This window comes from Pteronotus mesoamericanus, unplaced genomic scaffold (assembly GCF_021234165.1).
Source record: "Pteronotus mesoamericanus isolate MK-2021 breed Mesoamerican mustached bat unplaced genomic scaffold, CSHL_Meso_final contig_27, whole genome shotgun sequence".
Taxonomy (NCBI): domain Eukaryota; kingdom Metazoa; phylum Chordata; class Mammalia; order Chiroptera; family Mormoopidae; genus Pteronotus; species Pteronotus mesoamericanus.
The window spans coordinates 27,367,331-27,391,728 of NW_026555115.1; the positions used below are offsets into that span (position 1 = coordinate 27,367,331).

At 37.0% G+C, this 24,398-nt stretch overlaps 2 protein-coding genes across 2 annotated transcripts in view; one reads left to right on the forward strand and one right to left on the reverse strand.

Annotated features, from left to right (window-relative positions):
* The window catches only part of GTF2E1 (general transcription factor IIE subunit 1), a 96,848-nt gene that overhangs the window by 70,519 nt on the left and 1,931 nt on the right, over positions 1-24,398 (reverse strand). The gene's annotated exons all lie outside the window — the stretch shown is intronic.
* Positions 1-24,398, forward strand: part of RABL3 (RAB, member of RAS oncogene family like 3) — a 63,693-nt gene that overhangs the window by 16,204 nt on the left and 23,091 nt on the right. The window lies entirely within an intron of this gene.

Here is a 24,398-nt window from a genome sequence, read left to right on the forward strand (position 1 = left end):
TTTGCAACTGAATTCATCACAAATATTAGTCTGTCATATTCTTTCTTACTGTCTTGTGGAGTCCGGGTTATGCTAGCCTCATAAAATGAATCAGGAAGTGTTTGTTATTTATGTACCTAGTCTCTGGAAGAATATATGTAAATTTTATGTTATTTCTTTCTTACCTATTTGAAAGAATTCACAGGTGAACCCACCTGGGTCTAAAGTTTTTTTTTGTGGGAAGTTTTTAAATAATATTAAAGAAAATATGAAAATGACTATGTTCTCCTTATGTCAATTTTGGTATGTTTTTGAAAGAATTTGTCCATTTCAGAAAAGTTATCAAGAATTTTTTATATCCAGTCTTTCTATATATATATATATAGGCTCTTTAGTAATACTACATTTTTTCATTTCTGGTATGGGTAATTTGTGGTTTTTCTCTTTCATTCTTGCCAAAGGTCTATCAAGATTGATTTTCTCTATTATATATTTGTTTCCTATTTCATTAATTTTTACTCTTTCCTTTAAGATGTCTATACATTTTGGGGGTTTAATTTGCTGTCTTTTTTCTAACTTCTTGAAATGGGTAGTTGTTTCAGTGATTTTTTTTTTTTCAGGCTCCCTTTTAGAACTCTAAGGCTCTAAATTTTTAACTGCACAGCTTTAGCTGTACCTCTGAAGTTTTGTTCATTATTATTCATTTCAAAATGTTGTCTAATTCTATTGTGATTTCTTCTTTGACTCATGGGTTGTTTAGAAATATGCCACTTAATTTCCAAGCATTTGAGAATGTTTATTATTTTTTAATTATTGCTCTGTAGTTTACTTTCATTGTCTTCAGAACACATGCTTTATTATTTCATCCTTTGAAATTTGGTGAGATTTGCTTGATGTCCCATTATGTGGTCAATTTTGGTAAATATTTAATGTACACTTGAAAAATGTATATTCTGTAGTTGAGTACAGCATTCAGATATGCCAGTTAGGTCAAGTTTGTTAATTATTTTGTTCAAACCTGATTTTTTGTCTGCTGGTTTTATCAGTTGCTAAGGAGTGAGTGTTATAGTCTTCAACTATTACTGTTGATTTGTCTACTTCTCATTTTAATTCTGTTAATTTTTCATTTATATATTTTGAGGTCTTACTACTAGATGTGTACTAATTTAAGATTGTTTAAACTTCCTGAAGGACTTAACATTTTTTCATTGTGATATGTCCCTCTCTAAATATGGTAGTACATTGTGCCTTGAAGTCTGTCTTGTCTGATAATAAAATAGCTAAACCAACTTACTTATATTTTCCAGCTTTATTGAGTTATAAATAGCATTTAACTTTGTATTAGTTTAAGGTGTGCAACATAATGATTTGATATGTATATAACAAAATGATTTCTACAATAAGTTTTATTAACATCTATCACCTCACATAGTTACACATTTTTTTCTACGATGAGAACTTTTAAGATCTAAGTGTCTATCAACAGATGAATAAAGGAAATTATACACATACACAAAAAATGGTATTTTATTCAGCGATAAAAAGAAGGAAATCCTGCCATTTGCAACAATAAATGCATATAAATATATATCTCTTCTAAGTAGGATGTAGTTAAATTTTGTTTTGATAACCACTCTGACAGTCTCGGTTATTTAATTTGATTCTTGGACCTTGCACTGTGGTATTCTGATTCAGAGTTATACATGATGCCCGAGAATCTGCATTTTAAAAAGCACTTGAGATGATTCTGGTATAGGTGAATAGTATTTTGAGGAACACTGGGTAAGATGTAGAATCAGTCCTCCAAGTGGCTATTGAAATGGTTAATGACAAGACTTGCAGCACAGGGATAAGAGTATGAATCTTTTACAGATAGGAAGCTAGTAGTTTATTAATAAGGCAAGGGGAGAGGGGAAATAGTACAGGTGGATGGTACAAAACCTCTACATAATACAGTTTTTTAAAAATATAAGGGCAGAAGAATAACATACTGGAAATAACTTCAAAGCATAAGCCAGGCATTTTTTTTTAATATTTCAATTCGAAGGTAATTAGAATAAGAGACAACAGCATCCATCCGAGAGGGCAGCAGAAGTTGTGTGTTCAGAGAAGAGGCTGGCATTAGTTAATCCCATGAAGTTAAGGATAAGAATAATTTGGAATTTCGTAACCATGGAGTAAGATTCCAGGAGAAAAGTGAAAAGATTTAGAAGGAGAAAATAAATGAGGGTTGAATGATGGATAGGGGAAGCAGAATGCAGTTTGGGGATGAGAATATGAAAAACCAGTTAAGGCCCAAAATGTTTAGCTGAGGATAACAAGGATGCTGGTGGCAAGATTTCCAAAAGAAACTTTGTCCCAACAGTGCATGGTATATGAAAGTGAAGACTTGGTTGTGTCTGCAAGGGTGGTTCTATGTAAGTCCTAGAGAGCAGATCAACATAAGATTAGTTAGTTCTCCAGACTGCAACCAAGTTTCAGAAATAGCAGTAGTAATTCACTTTGGAAACTATGCTTTTGGAAGAACTGAAGTTGAAGTTCTCTTTAGTTATTTACTTATGCTAGACTTCAGATTTTTGAACTTCCTTCGTAGTTCCAAGGAATACTGAATAAAGACTAGAGTAGTCAAAGGAAAATGTCATGTAATGTGACTGATTTTACAGTATAGCGTATGGTACTAATTACTCCTTTAAAGCCATCCTGGCCTGGGAAAATGGAGTATGTGGGACTGAAAGTGACTTTGCTCTTAAAACTCTTCATTGTATCTTGGGCTGATTGATCTCTGTCTTCAGTTTTTGAGAAGAATGCATTTCTTGAGTGACAATGTAAGTAAAAGGCATATTTAACTTATAATCTTAAGTGGTCATAGTCATATAAATCCTTTTGGCTATTGTTATAATAAAGTGAAACATTTCTTCCCTTTAGGAAGAATAATTAAATCTGATAAAATTTTTCCCTCAGTAGCTTGTAAGAACACTTCTTTTATATTGCAATTATAGCTTCCTTGTTATTGCCGTCTGTGAAAGGGGGAATCCAGAATCAGTGTAGACTCACGAATACACAAACAGTTGTCTCATTTAGCTCATTTCACATTTGTTTTAAGAGCCAACTAAAAATAGCAATGATAAAGGTAATGTAATTGTTTAATTTCAATTAGTAAATGAATCTAATGAGCTTAATGTATGTATTCAGCAATTATTAACATTTGGATTTAGGGTACACTGCTGAAGTGTTTATAACTGAACAGAAGGCAGAAAAGTTTTATTCTGTTGTATTCTTCATTCCTGTCTTCTAATTTTGTTGACTCCAAGTCTAACGGGACTAATATAAATGCATGGATACTCTTATTTATGAAATTTACAGAATTTAATCTTTTCACATATTATAAATAAAGAAATTGATTTGTCTTTTCTAGTTCACTTTACTTGGATTTTAATTCTAATTTACCCATGGCGTACAATCAATATTTATTGAATTTGGAGAGCGTAACAATATGCAAGCACTGGGGAAAAGTTTATTTTAAAAAAAAGCAGTCTCTATCCTGAGTAAGAACATGAAGTAGGATTTAGTAAGTGAGACAGGTTTCTAGATAAATAATCTTTATTTTTAGCTCTTTATATAATCTTTATTATATTTTTCCCATTACCATTTAGTCCCCTTATTCCTACTCCTCTCAGTAACCAACTCTCTGATGTCCATGTCCATGAGTGCTTTTTCTTTTATGCTCAATCGCTCTACCACCTAACTTCCCCTTCCCCTCTCCCCCTACTAACTGTCACCTGTTCTCCATCTATGAGTCTGTCTGTTTTGCTTGTTAGCTCAGTTTGTTCATTAGATTCCGCTTATGAGTGAAATGATAATGGTATTTGTCTTTCTCTGATTGGCTTACTTCACTTAACATAATGTTCTCCAGGTCCACCCATGCCATTGCAAATGGTAAAATGGCCAAGTTTTATTCCATTGTATAAATGTCCTGTGGTTGTTTTATCTACTCCGCTATTGATGGACACTGGGGCTGCTTCCATATCTTGGCAACTGTAAATAATGCTGCGATGAACATAGGGGTGCTTATGTTCTTTTGAATTTGTGTTTTGGGTTCCTTGAGATATATTCTTAAAAGTGGGATCGCTGGGTGAAAAGGCAGATCCATTTTAAATTTTTTGACGTGTCTCCATACTGCTCTCCACAGTGCAGTATGCACAGTGGCTGCAGCTGTCTGCATTCCCACTAACAGTTCAGGAGGTTTGCCTTTTCTCCACAACTTCACCAGCACTTGTTGTTTGTTGATATACAGATGATAGCCATTCTGATAGGTATGAGATGGTACCTCATTGTGGTTTTAATTTGCATTTCTCCAGTGATAGAGATGTTGACTGACTTTGCGTATGTCTCTTGACCACCTGTTTGCCCTCTTTGGAGAAGTCTCTGTTCATGTCCTTTCCCCATTTTTTAATGGAGTTGTTTGTTTTTTTGGCAGTGAGTTTTGCAAGTGCTTTATAAATTTTAGATATTAACCCTAAATCAAATGTGTTAGCAAATATGTTCTCCCATTCTGCAGGTTTCCTCTTCATTTTGTTGACAATTTCCTTTGCTGTGGAAGAACTTTATCTTGATGAAGTCCCAGTTGTTGTTGTTTTTTTTCTTTTATTTCCCTTGCTTGGAGAGATGTACTGATAAAAAATTTCTGTGAGCAGTGTCCGAGATATTGCTGCCTATGTTTTCTTCTAGAATTTTTATGATTTCGGGTCTAACATTTAAGTGTTTGATCCATTTTGAATTTATTCTTGTGTGTGTTGGGCAGGAAGGTGATCTAGTTATATTTTTCTGCACCTATGTCCAATTTTCCCAAAACCACTTATTAAATAGGCTATCTTTAGCTCATTGTATGTGCTGGCTTCCTCTGTGAAATATTAATTGACTTTAAAGGCATGGGTTTATTTCTGGGCTCTCTGTTCAGTTCCAATGATCTGTGTGTCTGATTTTATGCCAGTACCATGCTGTTTTGATTACTATGGCCTTATAGTATAGTTTGATATTAAATTGTGTGATTCATCCAACTTTGTCCTTCTTTTTCCAGATCGCTTTTGCTATGCAGGCCCTTCTGTGGTTCCATATAAATTTTTGAGATACTTGTTCTAGTTCTGTGAAGTACATCATTGGAATCTTGATAGTAATTGCATTGAGTCTGTGGATTGCTTTCGGTAGCATGGACATTTTAAGGATATTAATTCTCCCTATTCATGAACATGGTATATACTTTCACTTATTTGTATCTTCTTCAGTTTCTTTCTTCAGTGTCTTGTAGTTTTCCAAGTACAGGTCTCTTACATCCTTGGTTAGGTTTATTCCTGGGTATTTTGTTCTTTCTGAAGCAATGGTGAATGGGATTGTTTGTTTAATTTCATTTTCTGTTAGTTATTGGTTTATAAAAATGCAGCTGATTTCTGGATATTTTGTATCCTACTACTTTGCTGCATTCATTCATTAGTTCTAGTAGTTTCTCAGTGGAGTCTTTGGGGTTCTATATGAACAGGTATCATGTCATCTGCAAATAAATACAGTTTTACTTCTTCCTTTCCAATTTGGATGCCTTTCATTTCTTCTTCTTGTCTGATTGTTATGGCTAGGACTTCCAGTACTGTGTTGAATAAGAAAGGTGAAAGCAGATATCACTGTCTTGTTCCCCATCTTAAGGGGAATGCTTGTAATTTTTGCCCATTGGGTATGGTGCTGGCACTGGGTTTCTCATATATGGCCCTTATTAGGTTTGAGTTTGTTCCCTCTATTCCTACTTTGCTGAGAGTTTTTATCATAAATGGGTGTTGGATTTTATCAAAAGCTTTTTCTGCATCTGTAGATATAATCATGTGGCTTTTATCCTTCATTTTGTTTATGTGGTAAATCACATTTATTGATTTGTGAATATTGTATCATCTTTGCATTCTGGAATAAATCCCACTTGATCATGGTGTATGATCTTTTCGATGCATTGCTGTATTTGGTTTCCTGATATTTTCTTGAGGATGTTAGTATCTGTTTTCATCAGTATTATTAGCCTATAATTTTCTTTATTTGTAATGTCTTTATCTGGTTTTGGAATTGGGATAGTGCTGGCTTTGTAAAATGAGTTTCAGAGACATCCCTCTTGATTTTATGAAATATTTTGAGAAAGAGAAGTGTTAGTTCTTCTCGGAATGTTTGGTTAAATTCACCTATGAAGCCATCTGGTCCAGGGATTTATCCATTTGTTCCAGGATGTCCAGTTTGTTGGCGTTTAATTGTCTGTAATATTTTCTTAAAATCCTATGTGTTTCTTTAGTGTCAGTTGTTATCTCTCCTCTTTTGTTTCTGATTTTATTTATTTTAGTCCTCTCTCTTTTTCTCTTGATGAGTCTGTTTAAAGGTTTGTCAATCTTGTTTCTCTTTTCAGAGAGCCAGCTCTTGTGTTCATTGATCTTTTATGTCATTTTTTTTAGACTCTATTTCATTTATTTCTGCTCTAACCTTATTTATTTCCTTCCTTCTATTCACTTTGGGCTTTGTTGTTATTTTTCAGGTTCCTTTAAGTGTGAAGCTAGAATGTTTATTTGAGCTTTTTCTTGTGTTTTGAGATAGGCCTGTAATACTATGAATTTCCCTCTTAGGATTTCTTCCCCAGTGTCCCACAGATTTTAGATTGTTGTGCCCTTGTTTTCATTTGTTTCAAGGTATCTTTGAATTTCTTCCTTGATCTTCTTGACCTGTTTATTGTTTAATAACATGTTATTTAGCTTCCATGTCTTTGCATGTTTTTAAGTGTTATTCTTGTGATTCGTTTCTAGTTTCATAGCATTGTGGTCAGAGAAGATACTTAATATGATTTCAATCTCCTTAAATTTACTGAGACTTATTTTCTGTCCTATCATGTGGTCTATCCTAGAAAACGTTCCACATGCACCTGAAAAGTACATATGTTCTGCTGCTTTGGGGCTGCTGTAGGGGGTGAAATGCTCTGAAGATACCGATTAAATCCATTTGATCTAGTATGTTGTTTAAGGCCTCTGTCTCTTGTTGATTTTCTGCCTGGAAGATCTATCCATTGAAGTCAGTGGGGTATTAAAATCCCCAATTGTTACTGTATTTCTGTTGATATCTCCTTTTATGTCCATCAAGATGTGCTTTACATATTGAGGTGCTCCTATGTTGGCTGCGTAAATGTTTACTAGGATTTTATCATCTTCTTGGTTTGTTCCCTTTATCATTATGTAGTGTTCTCCTTTGTCTCTTACTATAGCCTTGTTTTAAAGCCATTTTGTCAGATACAGTACTGCTACCCCAGCTTTATTCTCTTTTCCATTTCATGAAATATCTTTTTCCATCCCTTTACTTTTAGTCTGTGTGTATCTTTCAACTTGAGATGGGTCTCTTGGAGGCAGCATATATATGAATCTTGTTTTTTGTCCATTCGGCTACCCTCTGTCATTTGGTTAGAACATTTAAGCCATTTACATTTAAGGTGATTATTGATAGATACATATGTACTGCCATTTTATATTTAGACTGTTTTCCTTTGGGGTTTTTTTCTTCCTTTTCTTTTTCTTTTTCTTTTTCTTCTTCTTGAAGTAAGCCCTTTAACCTTTGTTGCAATATTGGTTTGGTGTTAACAAAGTCCTTCAGCTTTTTCTTGTCTGTGAAGCTCCTTATTTCTCCTTCAATTTTAAATGATAACCTTGCTGGGGAAAGTAGCATTCGTTGTAGGTCCTTGCTTTTCATCACCTTGAATATTTCACCCCACTCCCTTCTGACCTGAAATGTTTCTGATGAATAATCAGATGACAGTCCACTTGGTGCTCCCTTGTAGATATCTACCTGGTTTTCTCTTGCAGCTGCTAGGATTCTCTCCTTATCTTAAAGCCTTGTCATTTTAATTACGATGTGCCTGGGTGTAGGACTCTTTGGATCTAACTCTTTGGTCAGTTTCTGAACTTCCTGGACTTGTGTTTCTTTTTCCTTCGCCAGATTAGGGAAGTTATCAATTATTATGTCTTCATATAGGTGCTCAATCCCCTGCTCACTCTCTTCTCCTTCTGGTATTCCCATGATGTGGATATTGTTATGCTTCATGTTGTCCAAATTATTTCTTAAACTCTCCTCATTTTTAAAAATTCTTTTCTCTTTTTGCTGCTCTAATTGTTTTTTTCTACCTTGTCTCCCAAAACACTGATTTGATCTTCTCCTTCATCTAAGCTATTGTTTATTTCTCTCAGTGTATTATTTATCTCAGATACTGCATTCTTTATTTCTGACTGATCCTTTTTTTATAGTTTCTTGTTCTTTTTTCATGCTGTTGAGTGTCCTTATATTCATTACTCTAAACTGTCTATCTGATAAATTGCTTACTTCCATTTCATCTAGTTCTTCTGGAAAATTCTCTTGTTCTTTACATTGGGATCTATTTCTTTGTATTCCCGTTTCGGCTGCTTTTTGTATTTTCCACCTTATGTATTAAACTAATTAGCTGTTAGACTGCTTAGTTGTCAATCTAATCAATATGTGATCAGTAGTCAAGCTTATGCACTACAGTGTGGTGCAGAGTAATTCCTGTGGAGAGGAGCTGTCGCTTCCCCTCAGGCTGATGCCATTCAAAGAGGAAGTGCTCTACCTGAGAGACCTGGCTCCTGCAATTTGGGGAATGACTCAGCACATGTAGTGGTGACTGTTCCCTCAGTTCTCTCCCCAAAGCCACCAACCCCAGACTCTCCTCAAGTGTCTCTAGTCCACTCTGCCCTCCCTTTGCTGGCACCAGGATAAGTGGCTGCAAATAAAGTTTTGTGCTTTGGCCCTGTAAAAGGCCCTTAGCTTCTCCAGCTGTCTCTCCCTGGCCAACAGAACCCCTGGTGCTTTTCACAGCTGAATTTTATCTGGGTTCCTTTCTGGCTCTGGTGCTGCAGGCGTGAGAGCCCAGCTTGAGGTTTACAACCAACACTTCTCAGGGGGAACCACTGATGTATCCCTGATGTACCCCTCTGACATACCCCTCTGGCACTTGAGCTGCCACCTGTAGGAGCCCAGCCAGCGCTATCGCATTTCCTCCACACTCCCTACCAGTCACACTGCTGAAGTGTTTTCTTCTGTCTGTCTGGGGTTATAAGTCTTCTCTCCAGCTAGTGATCAGTTGGTTATTCAAGATGATTTCTCTACAATTTAGTTGTAGTTCCAGATTGGTCCTAGGAAGAAGTTAGTGTAGTTTTCACTTACTCCTCCTTCTTACTGGATTGATAAATGATCTTTAAAATAACAATAATAATGAATGATGGCTAACACTTTCATTAGACTAAGCACTTATTTTACATACTAGTATTTTATTCCCACAGCAGCTCTTCGAGGTAGTTACTATTAGTGTCCCTATTTGCCAATGAAGCAGTTGAGGCGCAGAGATGTTAAGTGACTTGTCCAGGGCCACATTGCTAGTAAATGATGGCATTGGGATTCAGACCCAGGCAGTATAGTCCAAGAACCTGTGCTCTTGATCACTATTCTATACTGCCTCTTGTTCCAGAATGGCAGTTAGAAAAAGTATTCTAATGCTGATAAATACAGTAATGACTAGACTCATGTGTTAAATATAAATTTAAATTAACTAAAATTAAAAATTTAGTTCCTTAGTTGAACTGGCCACATTTCACTGTCCAGTAGTCACATGTTGCTAGTCATTACTATACTGGACGTTTTCATCATCACAGTAAGTTCTTACATAAACAACACTTATATAGAATATTAATGTTATAGCAGTTCAAGAGAGAAAGTGAGATGTTTGTGAAGAGTGGGAAATTATACAGGGCATTCACGACTGAATGGGTGGCCCGGGCAACGGGTGAATGGGAGATAATATATTTTTTAGGTGAAGAGAAGGCAATGGTAATAAATTCAGTTCTGGACATGACGAAGGGCAGTATCTGAATTATTCACTGGGAGCTATCCAGAAAGCATTTGAAAATGAGGTGTCATAGCTCAAGAGAAAATTCTGAGTTGGAATCATCTGTATAGAGTGAATCCTGAACCATGAGAGATGATGAGATTTCCAAAAAAGAACATTTAGAAAGAGAAGAGCTGATGGAGAACTTTGGAGTATATTTAGAAACATGAAGGTGAAAGAGAGGACAGAGAAAGGTTGATCAAATGGTAGATGGACAGCCAAGATGATGAAATACCACAAGAGCAAAGAGGTGAGAATTTCACAAAGGGAGGATGGATTTTTAGTATGAAATACTATAGAGATGTAAGGACTGAGAGAGGGAAAAAATGAATGTGGTGATGATGAAGTCAGTGCTGACCTTTGAAAGTACAAAAATGTTAGTGGCAGAAATCAAGTGATATGAATAGGCTGAGAGGAAATAGAGACAAAGGTTTAAATCAGTCTTTCACAAAGGACTGAACAGATACAGAATGGAAGGGAAAAGTGAAGGTTTAAAAAAAAGGAGGAAATGAGCTTCAGTGAAGGCTAAACAAGATTACTGGAAAGGAGAGGTAATTAGCAGCAAACTCTATACTCGTCATTCATTAGTCTGTTCATTTAGCACATATATTGCATACATACTGGATCTCAGACACTGTAAGGAATTGAAAGTGCAGGCATACCTCATTTTATTGTGTTTTTTTTATTGTACTTCACAGATGTTATGATTTTTACAAATTGAAGGTAAGACTCTCTACCAGCAAAAACATTAGGACTCCCCTTAGTATGACACTCGCTTTATTGCCATGGTCTGGAACAAACCTGTGATGTCTGTGAGGTATACCTGCACAGCAGTGAATAAGACAAATTGACTTCCTGCTCCGTGGTGCCCTTTCCTAGTTGCTCTTCTGTATCCTCCTCTTTTCTCTCAACTCTCTTCTAAGACTTCCTACCTTTCTGCTTCCCTTTAATAATAATTCTTCAGGCATTTATGTTAAACCAAACTTATTAGCATCAATAATGGCCAGTGTTCTTTCTCAATGTGCATGATTTTCTTTACTAAATTTGTTTTTGTTTTTTTAAAGTTACAAACAATGAATAAACTTCAAATGAGACAAAACCTTTTGTACTTAGTCTTGATTTGGCTTCAAATAAAAGTCAAGAGATAAGTATATGAGAAGGACCAAGGCAACAGCAGCATTGAGGAATATGGCTCCTTTTCCCATTTGATGATCAGCAGATACTGTTGCTACCTTGTACAACTAAAGTCTCTAATAACTTTAAGTATTAAATCCTTGATAACCTATTTAAATATAAAACACATTGCTTATAATTTGGCATTGCGCCCAACCATCATGTTGGGCTCTTACTTTAGCTCCAAGGAACGGCTTACTGTGTTAAGAGCAATATCTGTTATAATGTCAAGTCTTACATTGGAGATCCCTCACCTGTGTAAGTGATACAATGTTATAGCTACAAACTACAAACCACTGGTTTCAAGTTCTTAGGATTCATTCCATTTGAATTGAGTTAAACAGTATTAATTTGAACAAGCTAGAAAGGAAGAAGGACACCTTCTCTTCTAGTTCTAGAGGAAAGCAATGAAAGATTTTATTAGGGAAGGTATTTTGTCAGTCTGACTTGGTACTGTGTGTAGCCAAAAGGGATCTGTGTAGCAGACCTGTTACATTGCAAAGTTAAGAGGGCATGCTACCTGGGAACTGTATTACATGGTAGCTATTCTTAGACGAATTATATATAGTCTTTTAAGAGAGGTTAACAGAGACATTTGAAATAATTTTCGAGATGAAAGTAGTGTACTGCAATGGTTGCTAAACTTAATTATGTAAGAGAGTCACCTAGGGAACTTTCTTTAAAAATACAGATTTTTGAGCCTCACCCTAGAAGCTTCAGGAGAGATCCAAGAATCTGTGTTTTTATCGAGCTTACCATTAGTTCTAATTTAGTTACTTCTCAGAACTGTACTTGAGAAGCACAGGTATTTCAGTAAAATAATAAACTGAATATAATAAAACCACGGATGATGCGATATCCTAAATTTATTCATTGATTTAAACAAACATAGGCAAACATCTAATATGTATTAGGTACTGTGCTATTTTCTAGGCCTGCAAAGATGAATAATACATGATCCCTGTCCTTACGCTCAGAGTCTAATTGAAGAGATATTGGCAGATAAATAAAACAATGTGGTTAGCAATGATAGATGTGCACAGGATCTTATAGGAACATATAGGAGTACCTAAACCTCCCTGGTTGGTTTTGGGTCTTGGAGGGTAGGGAGACAGGATCAAGAAACTTTCATGAACATGGCTGAGCTTTTTGATAACAGATAACGGACTCCTTATAACACACTTGGATTCTTTGTCTCAATGGTTTTGCTTAGAAATCTTGCTAAAATATGTTTTCTTCCCTTCTTTTTTATATTTTTTAATATTTTATTTTTTATGCCATCACAATTGTCCTACTTTTTCCCCATTCACACAGCTCCACCCCGCCTGACCCCCACTTTCATAATCATTCCCCTCATTGTCCATGTCTATGGGTCATTCATACCTGTTCTTTGACTAATCATTTCACCTTCCTTCAATCAGTCCACACCTCGACCCTCCCCTCTTAGAGCTGTCAGTCTGTTCCATGATTCAATGTCTCTCGTTCTGTTTTGCTCTTTAATTTATCTTGTTCACTAGATTGCTATTATGGGTGAGATCATATGGTATTTGTCTTTCACTGACTGGCTTATTTCACTTAACATAATAGTCTCCATCCATTCCGTTGCAAAAACTAGGAGCTCCTTCTTCCTTACTGCTGCATAGTATTCCACTGTGTAGATGAAACACGTCTTTTTTATCCACACCTAGGCTATTTCCAAATATTGACTATTATACGTAAATACCGCTGCTAGGAACTTGGTGGTGCATAAATCTTTTGAATTGGTGTTTTGGGATTCTTAGAGTATATTCCCAGCAGTGGAATCACTGGGTCAAAAGGCAGTTCCATTTTTAATTTTTTGAGGAAATTCCAGACTGTTTTCCTCAGTCTGCATTCCCACCAACAGCGCACCAGGGTTCCCTTTTCTCCGCATCCTCGCCAGCACTTGTCGTTTGTTGATTTATTAATGATAGCCATTCTGACAGGTGGGAGGTGATACCTCATTGTGGTTTTAATTTGCATCCCTTTGATGGCTAGTGACATTGAGCATTTTTTCATATGTTTATGGGCCCTCCGTATGCCCTCCTTGGAGAAGTATCTGTTCAGGTCCATCGCCCATATTATAATTGGATTATTTGTCTTCCTGGTGTCGAGTCCTATGTGTTCTTTATATATTTTGGAGAGTAAACCCTTATCCAGTGCATCATTGGCAAATACGTCCTCCCATGTGGTTGGTTCCCTTTTCACTTGGATGATGGTTTCTTTAGCCATGCAGAAGCTTTTTTATTTGATATAGTCCCATTTATGTTTTCCTTTATTTCCCTTGCCCTAGGAGATATATCGACAAAAGTACTGCTACCTGGGATATCTGATACTCTATCGCCAGTTTTTCCACTCGGACTTTTGTGGTATCACAACTTATGTTTAAGTCTTAATCCATTTTGAGTGTATTCTGGTGTATGGTGGAAGTTGGTGATCTAGTTTTATTTTTTTTGCACGTAGCAGTCCAGTTCTCCCAACAGCATTTATTGAAGAGGCTCTTTTTATTCTACTGTATGCTCATGCCCCTTTTGTCAAATATTAATTGACCATAGAGACATGGGTTTCTTTCTGGGCTCTGTTCTGTTCCATTGGTCTATGTGTCTGTTCTTATGCCAGCACCAGACTTTGGAATGCAGTGGCCTTGCAGTATATATTTTGACATCAGGTGTTGTGATCCCTCCGGCTTTCTTCCATTTCTCCAGATTGCAGAGGCTATTCAGGGTCGTTTTTGGTTCCATATAAATTTTCAGAATATTTGTTCAGGATCTGTGAGATATGCCATTGGTATCTTAATAAGAATTGCATGGAGTCTATAGATTGCTTGGGCAGTGTGGACATTTTAATGACATTAGTTCTTCCAACCCATGAACAGGGTATGTGCTTCCACTTACTTGTATCTTCCTCAGTTTCTTTCTTCAGTGTCCTATAGTTTTCCAAGTACAGGCCTTTTACCTCCTTGGTTAAATTTATTCCTAGGTACTTTTTGTTGTTGTTGCAATAGTAAATGGGATAGTTTTCTTGGTTTTCTCTGATGGTTCATTACTGGTGTATATAAATGTCATTGATTTCTGAATATTGACTGTGTATCCTGCTTCTTTGGTGAACTCATTTATAAGGTCGAGTGGTTTTTTGGTGGAGCCTATAGGGTTTTCTATGTATAATATCATCTCATCTGAGAATAATGACTGTTTAATTTCTCTTTTCTAGTTTGGATGCCTTTCATTTCTTCTTCTTGTTTGATCACAGTTGCTAGGACTTCCGGTACTATGTTGAATGAGAGTAGTGAAAGCGGACATCCCCGGTTTGTTCCCGATCTTATGGGGAAGGCTTGTAGTTTTTGCCCATTGAGTATGATGCTGACAGTGGGTTTGTTATATATATCCTTTATTATGTTGAGGTACGTTCCCTCTATTCCCACTTTGCTGAGAGTTTTTATCATACATAAATGGGTGCTGGATTTTATCAAATGCTTTTTCTGCATCTCATATAATCATGTGACTTTTGTCTTTCATTTTGTTTACGTGAAGTACCACATTAATTGATTTACGAATATTGTACCATCCTTGCATCCTTGGAATAAATCCCACTTGATCACGGTGTATGACCTTTTTAATGTATTATTGGATCCAGTTTGCTAGTATTTTTTTGAGGAGCATCTATGTTCATCAGAGATACTGGCCTGTAATTTTCTTTCTTTGTTGTGTCTTTACATGGTTTTGGGATTAGGATAATGCTGGCCTCCTAGAAAGAGTTTGTGAGTCTTCCTTCTTGAGATTTTTTTTTTTAGTAGTTTGAGAAGGAAGGATAGGAGTTAGTTCTTTAAATGTTTGGTAAGATTCACCTGTAAAGCCGTCTGGTCCTGGGCTTTTGTGTGGCAGAAGTTTTTTTATTACTGCTTCCATCACTAGTTGTTACTGGTCGATTCAGGTTTTCTATTTCTTCCTGCTTCACTTTTGGGAAATTGTATGTTTCTAGAAATTTGTCCATTTTATCCAGATTGTCCAATTTCTTGGCATATAGTTGTTCATAGTAATTTCCATTTTATTTTTTTATTTTTTGTAATAATATATATATTTTTAATTTTTATTGTATTTTTTCATTACCATTTAGTGCCCTTATACGCCCTCCCCCCCCGTGATCACTACATTGTTGTCAATTCCCATGAGTTCTTTTTCTTTTTGCTCGATCTCTACACCTCCTAACATCCCCTACCCTTAGCTGTCATCCTGCTATCTATTAATCTGTCTCTATTTTCCTTGTTAGTTCAGCTTGTTCGTCAGATTACATGTATGAGTGAAATCATATGATATTTGTCTTTCTCTGACTGGGTTATTTCACTTAGCATAATATTCTCCGGGTCCATCCATACTGTCACAAAGGGTAAAATTTTCATTTTTACCGTTGAGTAGTATTCCATTGTATAAATGTCCAATACTTGTTTTATCCACTCATCTGCTGATGGACACTTGGGCTGCTTCCGTATCTTGGCAATAGTAAATAATGCTGCGGTGAACATAGGGGTGCTTATGTTCTTTTGAGTTGGTGTTTTGGATTCCTTTGGATATACTACCAGAAGTAGGATCACTGGGTCAAAAGTCAGAACCATTTTAAATTTTTTTGCGGTATCTCCATACTGCTTTCCACAGTGGCCGCACCAGTCAGCATTCCTACCAACAGTGCAAAAGGGTTCCCCTTTCTCCACATCCTCGCCAGCACTTGTTGTCTGGTGATTTATTGATGATAGGCATTCTGACAGATGTGAAGTGATATCTCATTGGGGTTTTAATTTGCATTTCTCTGATTATGAGTGACATTGGACATCTTTTCACATGACTATTGGGCATCTGTAAGTCCTTTTTAGAGAAGTATCTGTTCAGGTCCTTTGCCCATTTTTTAATTGGGTTATTTGTTGTTTTGGTGTTGAGTTTTGTAAGTTCTTTATAAGTTTTGGATATTAACCTTTTATCAGATATATCCATGAATATGTTTTCCCATCTGTCGATTGTTCTTTTTATTTTTATTTTGTTGATACTTTCCTTTGCTGTACAAAATAATTTTTAGTTGATGTAGTCCCATTTGTGTTTTTTTTTTTCTTTTTGTTTCTTTTGCCTGGGGAGATACATCTGATAAAGTATTGCTATGAGCCATGTCTGAGATTTTGCTGCCTGTGTTTTCTTCTATGATTTAAATGATTTCGGATCCAGCATGTTAGACCCAAAATTGCCCTGCTTTTCAAATGAGAGCCTTGTTGGATAGAGTAGCCTGGCTTGCAGGCTCTTGCTTTTCACTACTTGGAATGTTTCATTCCAGTCACTTCTGATCTGTATGGTTTCTGTTGAGAAACCAGCTGACAGCCTTATTGGTGCTCCTTTGTAGGTAACTAATTGTTTCTCTCTTGCTGCTGTTAAGAGTCTCTCTTTGTCTTTAAAATTTGCAAATTAAATTGTGATGTGTCTTGGTGTAAGCCTTTGGATTCATCCTGATTAGGACTCTATGTGCTTCCTGAACTTATGTGACTTTTTCCTTCACCAAATTAAGGAAGCTCTCTGTCATTATTTCTTCAAACAGATTTTCTATCTCTTGCTCCCTTTCTTCTTCTCCTCCTCCTCCTCCTCCTCCTCCTCCTCCTCCTCCTCCTCCTTCTTCTTCTTCTTCTTCTTTCTTCTTCTTTCTTCTTCTTTCTTCTTCTTTCTTCTTCTTTCCCTATGATGCAAATATTGTTCAATTTCATGTTGTCACAATGCTCCCTTAAACTTTCCTCCTCCTTTTTAAGTTTTTTCATTTTGTGGCTCTGACTCGGTGTTTTTCTACCTTATCTTCCAAATCGCTGGTTCGATCCTCTGCTTCATCTAGCCTGTTTTTAATTCCTTCTAGTGTATTCTTCATTTCAGATATTGCATTCTTCATTTCTGTCTGGTTCTAATTGATGGTTTTTATGTCCTTTTTCATGCTGATGTAGTTTTTACTAAGTTCTTATAGTTCTCACTCTGTTCCTTGAGCATCTGTATAAGCATTACTTTGAACTCAATGTCTGATAATTTGTTTGCCTCAATTTCATTTAGCTCTTTTTATGGGGATTTCTCCTTTTCTTTTGTTTGGAGGTTGTTTCTTTATCTCCCCATTTTAGCTGTCTCTTTTTAATTGTTTCTGTGGTTGAAAGAGATCTGCTTTGACTCCCTGTCCTGTCGGGTAGCCCAATGTGGTAGGAGTCCTGATTCCCAGTCCCAGGGGTCCTGATTCCTTGGCCTCCTGATCTGGAGGCTATAGGAATGCCATTTGCGTGGGTTATGTTGGCTTCCTGTTGTATTTGGGTCCTGATTGTTGTTGGCTTGTTCATAAGTGGGGTCTCCCCTCAGACTGGCTGATTGAGAGGCTCAACCCCCACCACATCCTGTATGCTGTTGTACTGGCGCTGGCTGAACAAAGCAAAACAACACAAAAAATGAAACCAAAACAAGCAATCACCCTCCCACCAACCACAACAGCAATTTCAACAACAAAAGATCAGAGAATATTAAACGTGGAAAGAGAAATGGAATGTTAGGAAAAAGGGGAAATAAAAGAAAAAGAATAAGGGAAAACTTAAGGACAGATAAGTGATTATAGTAGGAGAAAGGGAGAGAGAAGTAATAAGAATAATTAATTAGAAGAGGAAAACAAGAAAAAGGGAGAAAGAAAGAATAACAAAAATAAAAGAATAAGAGAACAATGGTGTAATCAATGATAAGAGTAAATAAAAAACAGGACAAAAAATATAGAGCAATAAATATAGAAGAAAAAATAGAAAAAACTAATGAAAGGCTATGAAAAAGAAAAAATAACAAAAATAATGAAAAAGAACAATGTGGAATTCATCTCAGCAGAGTTCAGTGCTTGCCTGTTGGAGTCTCCCTTTGGCTGAAACTCTGCTGTGGTCTGAGTTAGGTGCTTTCTACATCTAGCCGTCAGCAGTTTTTTTGGAGGTACTAGTGATCCACAGTTTGTGGCTGATTCCTCCAGGCTTGGCTGTGCCCAGGATAGGCCAAGCCGCTCTGCACAGCTGGGTTTTAATAGCACTGGGTCCAGGGGTATGTCAGCAGATGACCCAAGTCACTGGCAGATCCCCCTCTGTCTGCCTCTCCCTGTCAGCCAGCTGTCAGCCTTAGACTAGTCATAGACCCAACTGTTTCTGAAAGGGCTTCTGGTGAGATCTGGGGGATGGGACTTCTGGATCTCCCAAAGGCAGGTACCTTTCAGACTTCAAGGAAGGTGGTGGCTGTGTTTCCCCTCCCCAGAGCCACTGGTCTGAGTCTGTTTGGGATTATTTCTGTGTACTCACCAGGCTGGGGCCCCTAGTAGGCTATTGGGTGGGGCCTCTGGAGTGTTGGCTATGGCTCTCCCATGAGGGGGAAGTGCCAGTTTGTTTCCTGGGACAGTATATGATACGGCGGTGTCTACAGCCAGTCTCTGACACGCCCTGAGGCTGTATATGCTGCTGTCTCCTCAACAGGGGTTAAGAATCAGGATGGGAGAAAAGAAAGAATAAAAGAAAACAAAACCACAAAATAAAGCAAAAAAGTGAACAAACTATATAAAAGGGGGGAAAAAGGCAGGGTGGAGGGAGCATCATTCCAGAGGGAGGATGCAGGGAGCAGTATCCCACAGGGTTAGGTAATTGCTTTCCCCCAAGGAGGGGCTTGTTCTTCTCAAGGAAGACAGCTGCTGCAGAATCCATGTATATTCTGGCATGGAAAACCCCACAACCACTCCCCCACATTGCACCCCAGTGGTTCCCACCCTAGCCTCTCCTCGCTAGACTGAAGTCCACTCAGCCTTCCCTTCACTGGGGCCCAAGGTGAGTGGTTGCAGACACAACACCTGTGCTTTGGCCCCTTTAAGAATTTGAAAAATAGTGGCATTTTCTCCAGCAGGTCTCATCTCTCCCCAGCAGAGACAAACCCCACAGCCTTTCACCACTGGGTGCCATGTGGTCTGCTGATTCTAGCACTGGTGCTCTGTTTGGGAGCCAGGTTTATGTTCCCCGCTTGTCTCCTTTCAAGAGGAAGTCCCACAGCTGTGCTGCCACTTCAGCACACTGCCCTTGTGAATGGTCTGGCCCCTCTAATAGCCTCACCCTTCCTATTGTGGTGGTGTTTTCTCACCGCCCCCCACCCCCATCCTTGGTTAAAAGCCTCTTTTTCAGGTAGTCTTCTGTTTATTTCAGGTGCCAGGTCCTCTCTTTAGTTTTATTTCCAATTTAGTTCTGAGAGGAGGTGTGTGATACATCCTCCTATACTACCACCATCTTTTTTTCCCTCCTGTTTTCTTCCTTTCTTTAATAGAATCCATATAATTTAACTTTTTTATTGATGCCTTAGTCTGATCACATTATCAGTTACTGATGCCATATAACAAAATAGTGATATCTTTTATCACAGTATACAGAATTTTGATTATCCAAAATGGTCCCCAGCTGCTATGATTTTCCTGTCCTCTTTGTTGTTAGTATGATAATTAAGACAATTATGACAGTTTGACATTAAGTCTCTGAATGACAGTTTGGCTGTCTGTGAAGTATCTTAATCTAAAAGTTTAATTCACTTAAACTTTTCCTTAGGCAAAAGGGTTTGGACAAAAAAATTGTGAATAAGTAAAAAGTGTGAAGCATTTTGCTAAATATAGTATGTGAGTTTTAGTGCATTTTATGATACCTATTTTTACTACTGGGCTATCTTTTTTTTATTGTTTCAAAGCCACATAATGTAACTCCTTCATTCTATAGATGAAGAAACTGAGACCCAAAGATATTGGGGTTAATCAATGGCAATCAAGGAAAAAAATCTAGGCCTCCTAAATACCAGCATAGGTATTTTTATACTGATTCTATAAAATCAGCAGTTCCTAACTAGGAGTTTCAGCAGAATCATTCAGAGAAATGTTCAAAATATGCATGCCTAGGACTGAACCTCAAATGTTCTTATTCAGTAAGTCTGCCATGTATATTTCCTTTCTTTTTTTTTAACTTTTTTCTCTTTGTTTAAAAGTGTACTTGTGATGATTTCATATACATGTACATTGTGTAAGGATTTCTCCCATGCAGTTAATTAACACATCCCTCACTTCACATATATACCTTTTTTTATTTTTTATTTTGGTGAGAACATTTAACTCCTCTTTCAGCATATTTCTAATGCAGTATTACCAACTATAGTCACCATGTTATACTTCAGATTCTCAAGTCTTATTCATCTTATAGCTGAAAGTTTATGCCCTTTTACCAACCTCTTCCTATTTCCCCTATTTTCCAACCCCTGTGAACCACTTTTCTACTCTGTTTCTATGAATTTGACCTTCTATTTAGATTCCATATATAAGTGATACCATGCAGTATTTTTCTTTCTCTGTCTTGCTTAATTCACTTATTATCATTCCCTCAAGGTCCATCCGTGTTGTCACAAAAAAGCAGAATTTCCTTCTTTCTCACGGATGAGTAATATTCCATTGTATATAATATTCCATTTTATATATACCACATCCTTATCCATCCATTGATGAAGACTTACATTGTCTCCAAATTTTGGCCATTGTGCATAATGCTGCAAGAAACATGGGAGTACAAATATCTCTTTGAGATCCTGTTTTAATTTCCTTTGGATATATGCCCCAAAGTAGGGTTGCTAAATGATATGGTAGTAATGTTTTTAATTTCTGAGGACCCCCCCTTACTGTTTTCTTTTTTTTTTCCAAATTTTTATTGTATTTTTTATTGCCATTTATCCCCCTTATAATCCCTTTCCTCTGCAATCACCACACTGTTGTCCATGTCCATGAGTCCTTTTTCCTTTTGCTTGATCCCTCACCTTCACATCCTAACCCCTCCCATAGCTGTCATCCTGCTCTCTATATACGAGTCTGTGTTTTGTTTTGTTTGTTAGTTCAGTTTGTTCATTAGATTCCACATATGACTTAAGTCATATGGTATTTGTCTTTCTCTAACTGCTTATTTCACTTAGCATAACGTTCTCCAGGTCCATCCATGCTGTTGCAAGGGGTGCAATTTTCTTCATTTTTACGGCCAAGAGTATTCCATTGTGTAAATGTCCCACAGTTGTTTTATCCATTTATCTACTGATGGACACTTGAGCCTCTTTCATATCTTGGCAATTGTAAATGACACTGCAATGAATATACGGGTGCTATGTTCTTTCAAAAAGTGTTTTGGGTTTCTTCAGATATATTCCCAGAATTGGGACCATTGGGTCAAAAAGCAGGTCAATTTTTAATTTCTATACTGTTTGCAATAATGCCTGCACTAATTTTCATTCTTACCAACAGTTCACAATGGTTCCCTTTTTTTATTACATCTTTGCCAACAAGTTTTCCCTTGTCTTTTGTATTACAGCCATTCTAACAGGTGTGAAGTGATGTCTCAAAGTGATTTTGATTTTCACTTCCCCAATGATTAGTGATATTGAGCACCCGTTCACGTACTTGTAAGGCTTTATTGGAAAAAATGTCTATTCTGTTCCTCTGCCCATTTTTTTATTGGATCATTTTGTGGGATTTTGCTTTTGTTTTGTTTTGCTATTGAGCTGTGTAAGTTCTTTCTATATTTGGATATTAAACCCTAATCAGCTATATGATTTGCAAATATCTTCTCCCATTGCATTGTTTGCATTTTTATTTTGGTGATGGTCTCCTTTGCTATGTAGGAGCTCTTTCATTTGCCATAGTCCCACATGTTTATTTTTGCTTTTGTTGGCATGTGTATTTTTTTTTAAGTCTCGGAAGTTTCTGAAAATATGTTCCTGAACCACCATATTAAAATCTGGCTCTTGACTTTATTCTAATAGATAAGGTTGCCATATGTCAGAATTTGTTTCTGAACAGATATATAGTACAAACCTATAGAGTCTACATGATGAGAAAGGGGTTTTACTCTAAGTAAGAAAGTCATTGGAAGGTTTTGAACAAAAGGCTGATATGATCAAACTTGTATTTTAAAAGAATTACTCTAGCTACTGTATGGAAAACAAATGGTGGGGGGAGAGTGGCAAGGGACCTGTGAGCCAAGCAATATTCTAGTGGGAAGGTCAGTTAGGAGATGATGGCGTTAACTCAGGCAAAGAAATGGATAGAGGCTTTGAGCTGGGTGGCAACAGTGGAGATGGTGAGAAATGAACTGATTTGGGACAGATTTTTAAGGCAAAGGCAATAGGATTTGCTGACAACTCAGATGTTCAGTATGAAAGGAGTTAAGGGTCACTGTTAAGTTTTTGGCCCTTCAAGTAACTGAAAAATGGAATTGCCTTTTACTGACACAAAACTGGGAGAAGAATGGGTTTGGGAGGATGATCAGGAAATTATTTTCATATATTAAATTTAAGGTATCTATTAGACATCCAAATTGTATTCTGGTGGCTATGGTAGTCTGAAGTTCAAGGAACTGGTCCAGGATGGATAAAAAATTGAACTTCATCAACATAATAATGACATTTAAAATCATAAGATTAGATGAAATTGCCAAGACAGCAAGTGTTGACTGAGAAGAAAAGAGATCTGAGAACTAAATCGTAGGGCGTTCCAACAATTAGAGAGTAGAGAGGTAAGGACAACACAAATGGAGACTGAAAAGGATTAGCCAGTGAGGTGGGAAGAAAACCAGAAGAGTATGGTGTCCAGGAAGCTAAGTGAAGAAGGTATTGCAAGGCAGAGGATTGATTAATTGGGTCAGATGGCAGAGTAAGATGAAAACTGTTTATTGATCATTGGATTTAGCAATGTGGAAGCATGGTGACCCTGATACGAAATGATTCAGTGGGGTGGTTGGAGCAAAAGTGTGACAGGAAAGAGTTCAAAAGAGAATGTAAGGAAAAGAATTAGAGACTTTGAGGATAGACTTGAAAGTCTTTGGAGGGCTTTCACTCTAAAACAGATCAGAGAAACCCAAATGATCAATTTGAAAGAATATATGCACCCTTATGTTCACTGCAGCATCATTTATAATAGTCAAGATTTGGAAGCAACCCAAGTGTCCATTGGTAAATGAATGGATAAAAAAGCTGTGGTACGTTTACACAATGGAATACTACTCAACTGTAAAAAAGAAGGAACTCTTACCTTTTGCATCATATTGATGGACCTGGAGAACATTATGATAAGTGAAATAAGCCAGTCAGAGAAAGACAAGTACCATATGATTTCACTTATATGTGGAATCTAAGAAACAAAAGAAACAAACAAAATAGAAACAGACTCATAGATACAGAAAACAGACTGACAGTTGTCAGAGGGGAGGGGTCTAGGAGGCTGATGGAAAAGATGAAGGGTATTAAGCAAAAAAGAAAATAACTCATAGACATAGACAACAGTATGGTGCCTACCAAAGGGAAAGAGCTGTGGGGGGAGATCAAAGAAAAAGGTAAAGGAGGGAATAAATAGTGACAGGAGACTTGACTTTGGATGGTGAATACATACTAAATAAATAAATAACACATGATACAATATTAATTAATTAATGGAACAGAGAAGTGGCATGATGACTTAAGGAAGTAGGAGACTATTTTTTTTCCTAAGATGGGAAAAATTATTACATGTTTGTATGCTGGTGGGAATTAGCCAACTGAGAGAGAAAATTTGATGATGAGAGGAGCTCCTCTTCGATAAGAAAGAGGAAATAGGATCTCATGCCTTAGGGACACAGACAGCCTATTTCTCATAGCTGGAGGTAAAGTGGATCATACAGGCACAAATGCAGGGAAGTAGATGGATATGGGAAGAACAGGTTGTAGGAGTTCTGATTGTTTCTGTTAGGAAGCAAGGTTATTAGCTGCGTTTGAGGATAAGGAAAGGATACTAGAAATTTTAAAAAGAAGATGAAATAGTTGTCTAGAAGAGAAAAAGAAGAAATGAACTATAGGCAATGACTGGAAGCTCCGAAGATATACTTGAATTTAAAATAAATTCAGTCAGTTTGAATGTGTATTTTTCTGAGCTTTACATTCAGCTAGCTGGGTTGTAGACATGGAAATCAGGGAAAAGGTGGATGTTAATTTGGGTTGATATCTTGTCAGGTGAATGCAATGTGAGAGAGTGGTAAACCAGTGACTAAAATGACAAATATGGAATTTATGCTTAGTCAGAAAAGGAGGATTTGAAAGTGGAAGGGGAAGCTGTGAAAGGTGTTAGGATCAGTTAAGAACATATTGAGTCCTGTGAGGTCAAAGGTTATTATTAGTATTAGAGTATTAGAGGGAGAAAGCTTGAAAGATAGGAGGTTGTTATCAGAGGG